General features: G+C 39.0%; 1 protein-coding gene across 1 annotated transcript in view; it reads right to left on the bottom strand.

Moving 5' to 3' along the window:
• Positions 1 to 13,164, bottom strand: part of AMER3 (APC membrane recruitment protein 3) — a 72,066-nt gene extending 58,902 nt beyond the window's left edge. Inside the window, exon 1 of the mRNA XM_043995956.1 lies at positions 13,026 to 13,164. The gene's annotated coding sequence lies outside the window, so the exon portion shown is untranslated. The remainder of the gene's footprint in view (positions 1 to 13,025) is intronic.
• Positions 13,165 to 13,388: the final 224 nt, after the last annotated feature.

Raw genomic sequence — 13,388 nt, forward strand, 5'->3', positions numbered from 1 at the left:
AAATTGGAGAACAATAGGATATACTCTGGACAATGGGGATGGGTTCCTTGAGGTTGTATTTATGTTCCTTGTGCTTATCACTCTACCTTACATTTGTTAGGTATTTAACAAATACTTAACAGACTGGATTTTTCAACTCTGCATGATAGATTTTGGTGTGTTGAATGAGTTGCCTGAAATTCTAATGGACTATCAAAAGCTAGAGGATTGTAAGTACCTGAATGTTCACCAAGATAATGAGAAAGATTCCTAAGGGTCTAATTTCCTCATGGCAGAAGGATCTAGAGAGTTGAGAATAGTGGGTTTTCCCTGGTCTTTAAAAGGATAAGCATACAGTCCTAAATATGTAAATTTGAGTGTTTTCTGCATAAAAGGACTAAAGAGAATGAATAAGATTTTCAAAGAGGAGATTATAACGAAAATAGTAGAGGGTCAAACACAAGAAAACAAGAGAAAGAAAAGGAGCCTGACAAAGAAAAAGAGAGGGACCTATGAGAAGATGCAAGGAAAGCCAATGTAATAGCACCATGCTAGCTTCAAACAAACAAGATGTCTAAACACCAGTGTTGTGAGGTAACAAGAGAAACCTAATAGAGCAACAAAGGGAAAAGAAAAGATGAAAATTTTCACAAATAACTGCACCACCATTTCCAACATACAGAGGCAGTATTTAGCTAAGGTATTTAAAGAAAGAGAAATTAACAAACAGCATCATTATATTTGGGCTGGCCATAACTCTGTTGCCTTTGGAGATATTCAAATTAGCAATGAAAAAAAAAAACTTTCCTAGATAAATCTTTGATATGTCAGGAAGGACATAGTACTAGTTGTGGAGGTGACTATCTTCCCTCCTATTGGTATTATATGTGATCCCCTGGGGCACTGACCCTCACATGGAGTGTCCCCTTTCCACTTTCCAAGTACTTTATGTACAATGTTTGGTACCAGCCTGGAAGGATGAGTCTATAACTATATGATCATTCAAATTTAACCTATGCTAAATACTGGCTTGGCAATGGACTCTATCATCCAAAGACAAGACCATCCAATATCAGAGATATTCATCTCACTACCAAATGATATGCTTTTTGCCATAACTACTTTTTTTTTGGTGAGGCAATTGGGGTTAAGTGACTTGCCTAGGATCACACAGCTAGTATCAAGTGTCTGATGCCGGATTTGAACTCAGGTCCTCCTGAATCCAGGGCCGGTGCTCTATCCACTGCACCACCTAGCTGCCCCCATAACTACTTATTAAACCATCTATTAAGGTGCTACAGTCTAACATTGATCAAAAGAGTAACCACATCAATTAAATAATACATTTTGAGGTAATACAAAAGTCCACAAGGACATCATGAAAGACTGACAAACGTTTTATTCAAATTAAAATGTGCTATGACTATAGCATTCCACTGATCCACCAGTATAGCAACTCTATGATACCAAAAAAAAAAAAAAAAGTTTGCTCTGAATGGCTTGTTCTTAGTGAATTCATGCTGGTTTCTCAGTATCAACAATTTTTTATGAGTGCTCGTAGACCACCAATTTAACTAGAATTTTTCAAGGGACCAATATCAAGACTACCAATTTCCTGTGTCTGTTGCGTATCTTTTTTTTTCTCTAATTGAAAACCAGAACATTTGCAGATCTCTAGTGTCCCATCTCATTCTCCATTATTTCAACATTACTGACAGTCTTCTGTAATCATACCTACAAGTTTGTTTGGGATTTTTTCAGTAGCTTGTATTGTGATTTGTCTAGGCCAGGAGAATTGAAGTTAGTAGGTATTTTCTTAATATTTCCTCCAGTCTATAGTACTGAGCATATTTATCAATGATTTGCATTTTAAAGTGAATATAAAATTCACAGGTGATACAAAGCTGGGGTGAATGGCCAATATATTAGATAATGAATGGGAGATCTCAAAATATCTCAATATGGGGGAATAATATATTAATGTTTACAGGAAGATATACAACTGGGATAAATAAATTGTATCTAGATTTTTAAAATTTCATTCAATCACTTCAATTTAACAAATTTTACTGAGCTCCTACTATGCATATGACATTGTTCTAGGCATGAGAGATAAAGAGACAAAAATGAGTCCTTCAAGGAACTTATATTTTACTGGAGGTATACAAATATACACATGAAGAAATACAAGCTACTTGTAGATGGAAAGAGCATTCATTAAAACATTTTATTGAGCTTGCTATGTGTGAGAAACTGTAATAGGGTTTGGAGAAAGATAAATATAGCACAGACACCAACCTCAAAGATTTTACAAACCAATGACAAAACAATATGCCTTCTCTGTATCCACACAATGTCTTCTAATGAGAAATTGGAATCTGAAGAGATCAGTTATATCTGGACTGGGCAGTGGTGGGGCAGGGTGTCAGTAAAGGCATCACAGAGGAGGTGACACTGAGTTGGGTTCTGAAGAAGGAAGAATGGGACCTAAACAAAAGATGGTGGGGAAGGAGGAAGGAGGAAGAATGATGGACAACGTGCACAACAGTAGGAGAAGACAGAAGAACAGAAAATAGGTAATAGTTGAGTTTGACTAAGGCACAGGGCACATGAATGAATGAAGTATTAGGAAGATGAGAACCATGTTGTAGAGGGTCTTGAATGCCAGAATCAAGAAGTTAATTAGGGTTTTACAGAAGAGAAGTGACATGATCAGAGGGGAGCATTAATTTCATAGGTCAGTGGGTTGGAATGAGAAGTGCCTAATTTAACAGTACTTTGTGCAAAAATACTAAGAAATTGAGGGCAGCTAGGTGGCACAGTGGATAAAGCACCAGCCCTGGATTCAGGAGGACCTGAGTTCAAATCCGGCCTCAGACATTTGACACACTTAATAACTGTGTGATCCTGGGCAAGTCACTTAACCCTCATTGCCCTGAAAAAAAAATACTGAGAAATTTAGCTAGCCATAAGAGTGTGAGAAAATTGCTCTTTAAAAGGGAGAAGGGATATGATTTCAGACTTCACTAAAAGAAGTACAGAGTAAGGATGCTGATAATCCCACTGTCCTCTGTCCAGGTTAGATAACCTCTGGCATATTGCATTATATTCAGTTCTGATTGCTATATTTTAAGGACATTTACAAATGGATCACTCACAGAGGAAGCTCATTGAGATAGAAACTGTCATATAAGGATCAATTAAAGGAAAACTGGAAATATTTAGCACAGATGAGAATAACTTAGAGAATAACTTAGCTTTCTTCTAATCGAAGGAGCTATCAGAAGAGAAAGAGATTAAATTCATGTTGTATGGCTACAGAAAAAAGAACTAGGACCAATGGGTAGAAACAATGGGCAAATGGATTTGAGTTCGATAAAAGAACTTTCTAACAATTAGAGCTCCTCAACAATGGAATGGATTGCCTTTTGAGATAGTTCTCCATCAACAGAAGCATTGAAACAGTGGCCAAATAGCAACAGGTCAAGGATGTCATAGAAGTAATTTAAAATAATGTGGGATATTAGATTACATGACTACTAAGGTTCCTTCTAACTGTAAGCATCTATGATTCTAAACCAAAAATGAAGAGATTACCAAGAAGGAAGCTGTGATCAATAGTTCCAGATGATGCTTAAAGGTCAAGGAGAAAGATAGACTGACAAAATTACATTAGAATAGACAATTAGGAGGCCATTGGTGTACTGAAATTAGTGAAATAGTTGCAAAATTGGTAAATTTTGGTGCTATTTGGTGCAAATACCTAGCATGAAGGACCCCCATAAGAAATGTGATAGCTGTCTTTTAATATTTAAAGAGTTGTCATGTGAATGAGGTATTAGAATTACTCTGTGTGGCTTCAAAGGGCAAAGCATATGACAAATGCATCAAGTAGAAAATAAAGGGAGGTAGGTTTCATCTCAATAAAATAAATTGCTAATAATTAGAGAGCTCTTAAAAGTAAAGTAACTTGCCTAAGCTAGTTAATGATGATGCAGAGAGGTGTGACAAGAAACGAGGTCCTCTTTATTGATACCATTTCTACCTTGCCACACTGAATTCCAGACCACAAAAACAAATTTTGCAGACTCATGCATTATCCCAATTTGCAAAAGAGTGGGGCTCCCTGGTATATCCTCACCATGTACCCATCGAAGAGAGAGTTTTCTAATACTCTCTGGGTGTACTTGGGCTATATCAACCAATAGGGAGTGAAAGAAGGGAGTCACCTAGAGAAAAGGCAGTATAAATAGTCTTTCCTTCCTTATTAAACATTGAGATCTTCTTTGGATGGTCAAAATGGTATTTAATGAGGGGAAAATCTCTGCTGCAAAAGGAAAGGCATTTTCTCATTTTTCCAAGCAATCTATACATTCAGCAACCAATATGTTCCAGTCACAAGTGCCAACTGTGTGCCCAGACCTGTGCAAAGCTATACTATGGGAAATACAAAAGAAGGATAAGAAATGGTCCTTGCTCCTCCCCCAACTGGTAAATGATTGAACAATATGAATAGATAAGTTCTCCAGGGAAGAAATTCAAGCTATTGATAGGCATGTGAAAAAAATGCTACTAATCACCAGTGATGAAAGATATATGCATTGAAATAATTCTGAGGCTCTACCTGATCAGACGAGCAAAGTTAACAAAAAAGGAAAATAACTGTTGTAGAGCTTGTGAGAGAACAGGCACATTAAAGCATTATTCGTGGAGCTATGAACTGATCCAGCCTTTCCAGAAAAAACAATTTGGAACTATGCCCAAAAAGTCATTAAATTGTGAATAACATTTGACACAGCAACACCACTACCAGGATTATACCACCAAGGTGACCAAAGAAAAAGAACTAACTGTACAGAAATATTTATAGCAATCCTTTTGTGTGATGGCAAAGTACTAGAAATCAAATGGGTACCTAACAATTGGGGAATTGCTGGACAAGTTATGGTATATGAAAATAAAATAATTCTATAGGACTATAAAAATCATGAAAGGAATTGTCTTGGAGAGATCTGTGAAGACTTGAACTTCAGTATGAACTTACTGAAAAGAACAGAACGAGAACAATGTATACAATAAGAACATTCTAAAGACAAACACCTTTGAAAGACTTAAGAACTCTAACCAATACAATAACTAACCACAATTCCAAAGGAAACTTATGAGGAAGCATGATACCCACCTCCTGATAGAGAGATGATAGACTTAAGGTACCTATTGAAAAAATCTGTTTTTGATGTGGCCATTACAGGAATTTATTTTACATATCTATTATGAGAAGCTTGTTTTATCTTTAATTTTCCAATGGAGGAAAAGGAGGGAAGAAGAGTGAATACATCTTTGTTAATAAAAAATTAATTTCATGAAAAAACACTATTTTTTAACAATAGTTCTTGCCCTTGTGGCCTCAGTCTAGCTAAAAAGATAAGGCTAATATTTTTGAAACAACTTGGCAAGAAACCATGAATGATAAGTGCTATGGACCAGTCAGTAAGTACTTTTGAAGGTCAAAGAAGGGATAAGGTAGAGGCAGTTAGAGTTGTCAGGGAAGGCTTCATGGAGGAGGTTGGCCTTGTTATTGTTGTTTGTCCATCATTCTCAAAGAGGTCCAAGAGCTGGGTCTTTAAGTATGTATATTGTTTGAATTGTCAGAAAGAATGAGAGGCTATTGCTGACAGACAGAAGAGCATGAAAAAACAGGTTTAGCTTTGGTAATAACTACTGGCAGATGTCAAGAACAATGGATTGCTACTGAGCAGCATCAACATGCCTGAGTATCAGGAAGAATTGCTTTCCCTCCAGAATTGATTTCTATTAAGGACAAGTCAGATATGGTTTCCTGACTCTTAGATTTCATAGGAAGGTGGGAAAGGATCCAGAAAAGGGCCTGCTTCTCAGACTGAGAATCATCAGGTGCAGCATCATTAGAGAGAGAGTTGGCCCTAAGACTTAGGCCAATAAAGCTGGACTAATTGCATCATCTTCTGACAGAGCCAGCCACAGTCATAAGTAGAGTAGGATACTGCTTGTGTGGTATTTAAGGAGCACCTCAAACATTCTCCTGACCCAAAACAGCTTCCCCGCCAGCCTGAAGCTGATGCCTAAAATTCTACTATTAAAGAGCCTTTCCTTAGGGTTGGCAGTGATGTGTATCTAAGGATAAATATCCCCCAGGAGGCTTTAGCTACATTAAGAGGACCATAGCCAACAGGAACAGGAGGTGATTGTCCCACTGTATTCTACTTGTGGTATATAGGACTAGCAATTCTGGTATGAGAGCTTGCCAAGCCCTTTTTCAGGACTACTCATCTACTTTTGGTGTCCACCATCACCTAACTGTCACCTGTGGATCCAAGAAGTTGTAATGTGAACATCAGCCAAAACCTGGGAAACCATCTTGGCAGACAGGCTAAACTAGATTGAGGGTAACCAACAAGCCACAAACCCATTAGTGAGTTAGAAAAATATCTATGCAAAGTATGTGAAGACAACCCCCCAGACAGAATGAACATATGAAAACAATTTGTTCCAATGGCCATGAAAGCAGCTGAAACAGGCATTGTGGAGGGCTTAGAGATTGGTCGGACATCAAAGCAGGTTGAAGGAACTGGGCATATTTAGCTTGGAGAATACCCAAGAGGGGCATGAAAGCTATATTCAAGAGGTAGAAGGTCTGTCATGTGGAAGAGAGATGGTTTGTTTTGTTTTTCCCCAGGAGGAAAAATCAGGAGTGATGGGTAGAAGTAACAAAAAGATGAATTTAGCCTTGATGTCAGGAAAAACTTCTTAATAAGTAGAACTATCCAAAAGTAGAGTTGGCTGCCTGGAGAGATCTTCAAGCATAAGCTAGATGATAACTTGTGGTGTATATTAGAGGAGGGAGTCATTTCATGTTTGGGTTGGACTAGATAGTGGCTGAGGTACCTTCTAATTCTCAAATTCTGCAATCCTTTGTCTATGAACTATGTCCCAACCCTTCAGGGTCTTGCTAAGTATCTGTTATTGCAATCTCTGATAAATGAATGTATGGCAAAATGCTGATAGTTTTGTTTGTTTGCTTGAATATTTTCCCCAATTACATGTTAAAACAATTTTTAACATTTGTTTTTTTTTTAAGTTTTGAGTTACAATGTCTATACCTCCCTCCTTTCCTCCCTTTCTCCCTCCCTGAGATGATAAGCAATCTGACATAGGTTAACATGTGCAATAATGTAAAACACTTCCATGTTAGTCATTTTGTACAAGAAGATTCAAACAAAAATAAATGAGAGAGAGAGAGAGAGAGAGAGAGAGAGAGAGAGAGAGAGAGAGAGAGAGAGAGAGGAGAGAAATAGTATGCTTTGGTCTGTATTCAGGCAATATCAGTTCTTTCTCTGAAAGTGGATAGCATGTTTCATCCTGAGTCCTTTGAGATTGTCTTTAGATCATCATATTGCTTAGAATAGCTAAGTCATACATAGTCCTTTAATTGTACAATGTTGATGTTACTATGTACAATATTCTCCTGGTTCTGCTCACTTTACTTTGCATCATCAGTTCATGCAAGTCTTTCCAGGTTTTTCTGATATAATCCTGCTTGTCACTTCTTATAGCACAATAATGTTCCATCATAATCACATATCACAGCTTACTTAACCATTCCCCAATTGATTTCTAATTCTTAGCCACCACAAAAAGAGCTGCTATAAGTAAATGTACAAATAGGGTCCTTTTCCCTTTTTTGATCTCTTTGGGATAGAGACCTTATTGCTGGATCAAAGGGTATGCACAGTTTTATATCTCTTTGGGCATAGTTCCGAATTGCTCTCCAGAATGGTTGGATAAGTTCACAACTTCAGCACATTAATGTGCTGGTACTTTTTTTAAGGGTTATATCTTCAAGGTTATACTCACCTTGGAAAAAAGGAAAATGTGGCCCTAGGCAAGTCACTTAACTCCTCAGTGTCCCAGGCAAATCTATAAGACTCCAAATTGCAGGCAAAATACTAATACGTATTGATAGAGAAAGTTTTCTCACTGAGAACACCCCATACTTACAGAGGAGAGAGAGGGGGGCTGGGAATCTGGCAGTAAATTGTGCCTGAAACCAAAGGAACAAGGGAGGAATTCCTGGCACTGAGTTAGGCTATCAGGAGAGTTGGGAGCAAGGAGGTCTTTTGGCATCATCCCTCAATATTACACCATGACTGCCTTGTCTGCCTAGGTATAAGGCAGCCCTTTGGGCAATGATTATGAAGTTATCCTCAGAAGGAATTTCTAATCATTTCCATTGGCCAGCATTCCCCTTCACCACAACCCCATACTGTGAGACAGGAAGTGGGCATGTGTTCAGGCAAAGGCAAGCCCTATTCTCAGGCAGGTGGCACCTGTCAATCTGGAAGTTATCCAAGAATAATCCCCTCAGATGTCTCCCAGGCCCATCTGAAATTATCTTCCATTCACATCTGCTCACTATAGGTACCACATTCTCTGGAATCTCTCAAGCGCCAAGTCTGAGCACAGTCAGCTCCCAGGTGAAAGCAGCATTTAAGTTAAATTCAAAGGACTTGGAGGTATAAGGGATGCAAGGGGCCACATGGAGCAATTGGGCATAGCCTTTTCCTTGAGGACTGGCATGGGCATATGCCTTCCCCTCCCCCACCCTCACAAATAGCAGTACACCTGGAAATCTTGGCTTGGAAAACTGAGAGAGGAATATATGACCAAAAAAAAAAAAACACTGAAAAATTAAGGGAAAAACACTAAATCTGAGCAAAAAGATTCTACCTGCTTCCCTGTGGCATGATTTGAAACTCTTTTACAAATTTCTTTTCTGTCCAACAATGCCAACCTACTCTCCTTCCTGTAATATCACAGATAATCACCTCACTCCTTTTCCTTCCTGAGGATTGTGCTCCCACTTTATTTCATACATTGAGGATCAAGCAAGATCTCCCTGTGAGGAGCAAATGAATTGATATTTGCAAAGCACTTAGCCCCTAATCTGGCATTTATATGGTACCTGTCTGGCACATACTTCTCTGCACCTATATTTCCTCATCTGTACAATGGAGATAACAATACATGCAGCTACCTCACAGTTGCCTGAATATCAAATGAGATAATGTATATAAAGTGCTTTGCCAATTCTAAAGCACTATATAAATGTCACCTTTTAAAAATTCTATTACTGCTTTTACTCTCCTATTCAATGGAACATAAAATCAAGAGTGTTATAGGAAAATACATGATACCTCTGAGCTCAGAAATGTAACTACTCAAGAAGGAGGTTTTCTAAAACCTAGCAATTTAAAACCCCAGATTGTCCTTTAGACACAGTGAGAGCCATCTCCTTGCCATTCCTAGTGATTAAATCCATTCACCTCTCCCTTCCAAACATAAGAAAGTAAGCATTGGCAGGAAAGCTTGGTCCTAAGGCAAGCTTCTCCCATTGCACACTCTGACACTATGAACAATTTATTTGGACTCAGTTTGCACATAGTAAAAGAAGAAGAATGATATTTGTGGTTAGTCTGTCTATTTCACTTGGATATTAGGAGAATTCATTTCTTTTTTGTGGTGAATTAGACTGTTTGAAACATAATGTGGGGGAAGCATCTGCCTGAAAGTTACTGAAATATTCAAATGGATTTGTGATCTCATCAATTTGGAGTTCCGTCCAAAGATACAGATAGAAAACCATCCATGCCCTCCTATCAGTGTCCTCCCAAGTTACAACATGGGGTCCAATATGTTAAAGGCCTTTCTTACTTCCACCTGACATCATAAAGGCACCAGTGGATCACTCTGGTTTTCTATTTGTCATCTCTCACCCTCACATGACCAATCCATCTTCTCTTCCTATCATACAATTCTTTGATGACATCCTTTGTTACTATTCTTATTTGGAGATCTTCTTTAGTTACATATTGCAGCCAGCTCAAACCCATTATTCTCTTTCCTGTTTCCCTCTGTGTAATGCTCATCTTCAGTTCTTCAAAGGTCTATTGCAGGTCTTGCTGGCAAACAGCAACATTAGCACAATGTTTGTATTGAAGAGAAAGGCCTTTGTTGTTACAAGAAATTTGATGTCATTAAAAATGCATTGCAACTTCCCAAAAGCAATCCAGTCTGCTCTTCTCCTTTTCAAGACTGCCCCAAATACATTATACTGTGTTTTACTGTACTGTCTGTCCCAAATACACATAACGAATTGTGAAAAGGCATTTATTAAGCATTTATGTGCCAAACACTAGGGAATCCTAAGCACTGGGGATTCAAATAGAAACAGCAATATAGTCCTGGCTCTTAAGGAAGTTCACACTATAATTGAGAAAGATAACACATAAAAAAGTGAAGCTACAGAAGACCCAGGGATCTTTAAGCTACATCAGTAGGTCAGATGACAGTACCAGTGATCCATAGGATATTGGACTAGTTCTAAAGGGTGTCCATTCAGATGCATGTTGAAAAATGGGCAGTAGATAGTATTCATCCATTTGTTCTGTCCTGTGTGGGTAGAGAGGCTCTGCAATGTCTTAGGGCTTGATGTAATCAACACAATATCCTCTGCAAACAGAATATTCTAAAGAAACTCACCCAAGAGTTATGAAACTTAAATTCTAGTCCCAACTATTGCTTTCTAGATGTATGATCTTGGGGAAGGCATTTTACTTCTGGGCTTGGTTGTCTGGCATTCTATCAACCAGTTAACTGGAATTCCAAATTAATCAGGCACTTCCCCATCCCATACCTCTAGCAGAATGATAACTGATGTTCAAGATGCTGACCCTGAGTCCCTGAAAGGCTCTGAACTGCTTCCAGGGGTCTTAATTACAGATTAAGTTATGTTTAGTTGGGTTTAAATTTAATAGACTTTATTATATTATAATTATTTTTAAATTAGATCTCTTTAGGATATATGTGATAAATCTATTAATCAAACTCTTTGATTACACAGAAACCCCTATTGCCTGGCCGTACCAGATGACTAAGAATTCACAATACAAGATGAGATCTCAAGGGAAAAAGCAGAATTTATTCATGTTCTATGCCATTATCTCTTCTATGACCATCCAATGGTTACAATGTTTCTATCTCTAAGAAGAGACACCAAAATCCCCATATCTTTTAGTTACTAGTATTAGTCCCTATGTCCCTCATGGACAAAGACACCCAAAAAACAGCCCTGCATGAAATAGGGAAGCTGATCTCACCAACTATAAACTATATATGTGTGTGTGTGTGTGTGTGTTTCTTCTTCCTCTGAATTCCTTTAGCACTTATTGTCTGTTCCACACATGTTTGCATTTATCATACGCTGCCTTGTTTTGTTTGGTTTGATTTAGTTAACCATTCCATGTATGTAAGCCTTGTTTCCCTGACAAGATTATAAATTTCATCAGGGCAGAAACTGTCTTCTTCTGAATCCCTTCTAGTGCCTAGCAGAGGGTTGAGCACTCAGTGGACACACTTTAAATCCTTTCTGAGTTGAGCTGAAGTATCTTTATTTTGGGACAGTCTTGCCAGATGTCAATGATCCTGAGATTCCTGCACAAGATTTGGGATTGTGAAACTTTTAAAACCATGGACACAATTTAGATCTATGTCTTTATGATGCTAAAACATTGTGATGTAGCTATACCCATAAACTCTGTAAGAGTAGGAAATATGTTATTTATTTTTTTGTATCCCACCACATTCCTGACCAGCTAGCACAGTATTTTACACGTAAAACTTGCTGGTTGCTTAACAAAGACATAAATTTCATCATTCTGTCAGCTTGTTTTGAGCAAGTGTTTTTGTCTACTTAATTTCAAACTCCAGATCAACTAATTCATTTCCCACCATTTAAAGAGTTTTTCGTTCTTCCTCTCTACCAACACCACCACCATACGATGACCAAATCAACTAACTGAATGTTTTGGTTTCATATGGGCCCAAATCAAGTGGTATGAAAAACAAACCAAAAAACCCTCTCAAGGAATACCTTTCTAAAGTAAACCCACAAAATAACCACATTTTTCTATTGGTAATTCAACAGAAACTGTTTCAGACACAGACATATTGAACAAGGAAGGCTTTATCTTTTTAGTTCATGTTTTATGTAAGATAATTATAATGAATGACATTAAATGAGGAAAAACTGAGGAAAATGAATTAGTTGAAATTACTTGTCAGAGAGCAGAGAACACAACCCACTGCCTTCAAAAGTAGGGCTACACTAAGAACAAAAGCTTTCAATTCCCCCCATCTTATTCATAGGCTTCCAAAACACACCGGGTAGGGCGAGGGTCAGTTTTGAGGAGGGGCAGAAATCTCATAATGTCAATAAAGCCTCTAAAACCCTTAATGTATAAGTCAATAATGACTCCCTTCCCTCTCTCACCCCCAAATCTTGGGAGTATGGCCAGCCCTGCCTGCAGAATGATGAGACACGGTTCCATTTCTTAAAGCAAAATGAGCAGAATGGAGACAAAGGACTCATTTGGGGAGTATGGATCTATTTAAAAAGGAAACCTCTATGTCACTGACTTACCTCAGAGAGGAATATGAAAGCCATAGGATATATTTCCTGATTTACTAACCTGTAGGATATGAGGAGAGTTTAGAGGGCTAAGAAACAGCAGCCTGGCCAAGGTTGCCTTATTCAATTTCCCCAGACAGCTGCTTCTGATGATTTACACACACACATTGGGTTACTGCCCCTACTAACAAACTATTGTGGCCACATTGGACATACCAAAGAAACAATGCTAACCATTCTCCAAGTATGTAACACATGCACAGAGAAAAGGGTTTGGGAAATTGGGCCTGGAGTGGGGGGAAGTGAAGGAGTGTCGGGGCGGGGATGAGAGTAAGGAACAAGTCATCCCAAAGGGAATGGAGAGTGCCAGAAGGCACAGCACTGGAGATCTAAATGCTTCCTCTCCCTAGCTGTGGGCTGATTCTTAAACAAAACCCGTCCAGCTGTTCGGCAGGTATAATTGCCTCTTCCAGCACGCCTGCTAGTGTCAGTGCCTCGCCGGGCGTGGGGGAGGAAAGAAATGGAGAAACTGGTTACTTACAGCGCTGGGGTAGCCCGGGCAATGGCAGGCAGGCCGCCAGGCAAAAGGACGCAGACAACGACGTTTCCCCCAGCGAGCCCTTCAGTTCAGCACAACGGCCAGCTCCTAGCCCCAGGTCCTCGCCTGAGTGATTCGCCATCCCCTCAGCCCCCAGAATTCCAGGCAGCTCTGCAGCCAACGAGGGGATGTGGAGGAAAGAAGGCTTTATTGCTGAAAAAGAACTCCATGAACAGGAAAACCTGTCCAGTGCCCACCCTGCCTGGACCACTTTTCCCTCCCAAGGGAAGAGCCAGCCTTAAGCCTTTTAGGTCTTTTCCCTGGCGGGAGCTCCTTCTTCTGACATCCAGCTAAACTGGGACGGAC

Source organism: Dromiciops gliroides, chromosome 3, assembly GCF_019393635.1.
Source record: "Dromiciops gliroides isolate mDroGli1 chromosome 3, mDroGli1.pri, whole genome shotgun sequence".
Taxonomy (NCBI): Eukaryota; Metazoa; Chordata; class Mammalia; order Microbiotheria; family Microbiotheriidae; genus Dromiciops; species Dromiciops gliroides.